Source organism: Vigna radiata, chromosome 1 (assembly GCF_000741045.1).
Source record: "Vigna radiata var. radiata cultivar VC1973A chromosome 1, Vradiata_ver6, whole genome shotgun sequence".
Classification (NCBI taxonomy): Eukaryota; Viridiplantae; Streptophyta; class Magnoliopsida; order Fabales; family Fabaceae; genus Vigna; species Vigna radiata.
Window position 1 is genome coordinate 6,556,003 of NC_028351.1, and position 4,318 is coordinate 6,560,320.

Sequence of the window (4,318 nt, forward strand, 5' to 3'; positions counted from 1 at the left end):
TCTCATTTTTCAATTGAAATGAGAGCAACCTTTAATTTATTATAAATAAATATAGAAAAGATCAAATATTAGGATTATTAGAATAAAACATCAATAAAAAAAATTGAAAATATAATACTATACATTATCCGGTTACATTATTTATATTTGACAAGGCATAATATAAAAAACAGATCCCAATATCGATGAAAAAAATGGTTGGATGAAAGTAGTTTCCAGCAAGTAGCTTTGGTCTCTTTATATTTCTAATTATTCCCAATAGAAAAGTCCTCCTCCATCTCTTATTTTCTTTTCCTTTGTCACACTAAATATAAAAATAAATGTTCTTGGTACATGTTAATTTTTCTGACTTTAAATTTCCTTTATGAAAGATTTCCATCAGCATTAAACCAAAATTAATATTTATCCTTTATAAAAAGTCATCTTCTTTACTCATTTTTATCCTTCATTTTTGTTTTATTTAAATAATTTATTGTTTCGATAAAACAATTTTTATTATTTATCAATTGTTCTGTTAGTTTGATATTCAAAGAGTTTTAGTCTTGCTTCTACAAAATAAAAATTATATCTTCTTTCTGTTAAAATTATCAGTGTTAAGATAAAATTTCTTTCAAGAAATTTCATAATATTTAAAATAAAAAAAATGATAGAATATATGTGTACAACTCCAACACAAAACGTGATAATAAAAGATCAACTCATCTCGTAGAATGGAAAAATGGAATAAGAAGTAGATGGCGATGAAACAAAACGTGGTGTTTACCTCATTTCAAATACACGTCAAAACGCGCTTTTTATCACGTTTCTATATGCGTGTAACGCGCGTCCAGTATTATGATGACCAAATATATATATATATATATATATATATATATATATTGTAATTTTATTTTAAAATATATAATTTTTTTTTACGGATATATGCTGGTATTCGCAGGTTTTAAAATATCTGCAAGTATTTTCTAAATGGATATCCGACACATAGCAGGTCAAATGACAAATACACTTTCATCCGACAAGTCAGGTTGTGAATAGACACTATCCGTGTCCAACCCAATCCATTCTCATTATAAACATGACACTCCTTCGAATTATTCAAATCATCTCTTGAATTTCATTTATAAAAACATAATACAAAATGAAAATAAACGAAACTTCATTCGTAACTCTTCCTATTTTATTCTTCTGTAAGCTAAAGTAACTTAAAAAAAAAAATCTCCCCTACCTTATATACATAATAAAAATTTCTAAATAGAGAAAGTGAAGTAAGAAAAAAAAACTCCTACAACTTTTGGAAAGAATGTCTCTATTATAAACTTACTTTTTTAAGCTACATTATTTTATTTTTCTTTTCATTCAGTTTGACTGAATTTAGGAAGTTGAAAGAGGATTGTTTATCTATTGAGGAATGACTTTCAAAAATAAAGATGTTATCATTTTAACTACTAAGAAATATTTAATAATCAATTACCTAATTTAACATGTTGTTTCGTGATAAAAAAAATTGTGGTAGAGTAAAGAATGACTGATATTAGGTTTTTTAATTACTCAATGGTGATTTTTTCTGATTACATGTAATTAACTTTAATTAAATTAAGTATTCACGATGCACACTTATAAAATTTAATTTTTATATAAGTCATCAAATATTTTGATGATTTTACCATCATAATTTAAAGTCTTTTGTAAATATGAGAACTTTTTCAAAATAAACTCTTATTTATATAATACTGAAGAGGTTCGACACATATATAAAACTCTACACATAGTAAAATATTGTCTTTTTAAACCAAGTTTTCATTTTTTAACATTATTCTAAAAAGTTTCTTACCATTAAAAGTATCTATATGTATATCAATCTATGATCAACCATTCTTTTATTCGATGTATGACTTTCTTTACATGTCAACAAAACATGTAAAAGAAATTTTTCAAAAGAAACCTAAATAAATAATTTTAAAAATAAATTGGTCACGTTATGATAAAAAAAAAAGCGTGATATTAACTATAGGTACAGTAAAAACACTATAAGAATAATGATGAAGATGCCATATTAACAGAGGAATTATTGTTGATGACGACTTCCTCCACTTATAAATTAATAACAAAAATCAAAGGAAAAGGAAAATGCCAATTATACGTATTTTTTTATATAAAAAAAGGAGCGTAATAAAATTATTTTTTCTTAATAGTTATTTTTTCGTGAAACTCGTGTAAAATTCAATGATTACGAAGTGAAATTCGCTTTAGTTAATATGCCCCACATATATTGCGCTTAATAACTATGTTAATTTTTAAAATTAATAAAGTTACAAGTAGTTTTTTAGTAAGAAGTAACCTTTATTCTTACTTTATAATGAACTTTTCTCACGAAAAATGAAATTTTATATATATATATATATATATATATATATATATATATAGAGAGAGAGAGAGAGAGAGAGAGAGAGAGAGAGAGGATTGATATAATTTATTATGCTTACAAGTAATTATTTATGTATAATTAGTTATATAATTTTTTTAAAATATTACTTAATAGATAATAAACTATCATTTAAAACAACTAAGGAATTTGTTTTGTAATGGGTATTCATATCCATTTAATAAAAAAGATTCTTTAATGTCATTAATAATATATTAACATTGTTTTTTCAAAGAAAATATATAAGTTTCTTCTCAATTAAAAAATTAGTGATCTTATATTTTTTACAAATAAAAAGTTTTTAATCTTTTTTTATAATTTTTTAATTAAATCGATAACAAATTGTTTTTAAACCAAGTCATCTACAAATTCTATAGAAAATCTTTCTCCTTATTTTTTTTTTCTTTTAAAAATCAATCACATTATGAGATTATATTTTTATAATTCATTTGTTCACAAGTTATTTTAGTTTTCACACCAATATTTACGGTGCTGGTGTACTAGAACTTTTAAGTTTTGGTTGTATTTTTCTTGTAAGTGTTCATGAAAATTCATATTATTGACTATATTGCATTGTGGTATAGTATATGTAACTTTGTTGAAATAACTATAGATGTTGAAATAATATTTTTCGACCTTTTTTTGACACTTAATTAAAACTATCTAGATTGTTTATAAATTTTATCGTAAATCCAAAAAATATTTATTAAGAAGTTTTTAGAATCAGTTCACTTCTACCTCTTAGTTCTTCCAATATTCTAAGTATTTGGAAAATAAAATATTAAAGTTCTTGATGTATGTAAACTTAGTTGATGTACATAAATAAAAATAAGTAAATAATTTCAGCCATAGCTTTTGAAATAGTGTTTGTATATAGTCATTCTTAAAATAAATATGTAGAAAATTACTTATAAAGCTATTTATATAACTGATTAATATAAGAAGCTCAAGAAAGACTATTTTATCAATGGAAGTAACCTATTCAGTATTCTAATAACTGAAATTTATACTTAATAACCTTGTTCGTGTTGCGGCATAATTATTCATTAAAATATAAAAATGAAAGTAACTTGATCGGTTGAGTTCATTAATTCAATATCTTTTGATTAGTTTACTCAATTAAAATACAACAATTCGTTTAATTTGGAATTTTTTATTTATTTTAATGTGTAGATTAATCATAACTTGTAATTTGTAGGCATAATATTAATAATAGGTTAAATATATCTTTTAGTCCTCATATTTGTTCCTCATTCTCAATTCGGTCCTCATGTTTTTTTTTTGTCCCAATTGCGTCCTCATATTTGTAAATTTAAGCCAATTTTGCCCTGTCCGTTAACTGGCCCCTAACGGCGTTGGCACTGTGATGAGCTGTAAGAGTATTTTATATTCGTGGCAAAGTGTAAAGTTTAATGTTTAATTTTTGGGTTATAAAATTTCCACGTGGAAAGCTAAAATCATCCAAACTTGTTTGCCCTAAGCCCTTATTTAATTGAACCCTAACCCCTCTCCCCTCTCTGTTCGTGCTCGTGAGGAAGAGTGGTGGGAACCAGAGTTGTGGAAGTTGTGTTATTGGTTGATCAGATAAAATGTCTGCTTCATCTTCTTCTTGCAAATGCTTGGGTTTGGGGTTTGGACACAGTTGTGGTAGTGTGAGCAGGGTGGATCTAAAACCCACATGCTTTTGTGGTGAGAATGCAGTCTTCCGCACTGCAAGAACCTCTAAGAACAAGGGAAGAAGATTTTGGGGATGCCCCAAGTTCAAGGTAAGTTGTATTGTGATTTTTTTGTCGTTCCAGAGGTTGTATTGTGGTTCACCAAATTTGTTTCCTTCTTGGACAGGGTGGGAGTGAGGATTGTGGTTCTAGATGCAACTTTTTTAAGTGGTGCAATGAG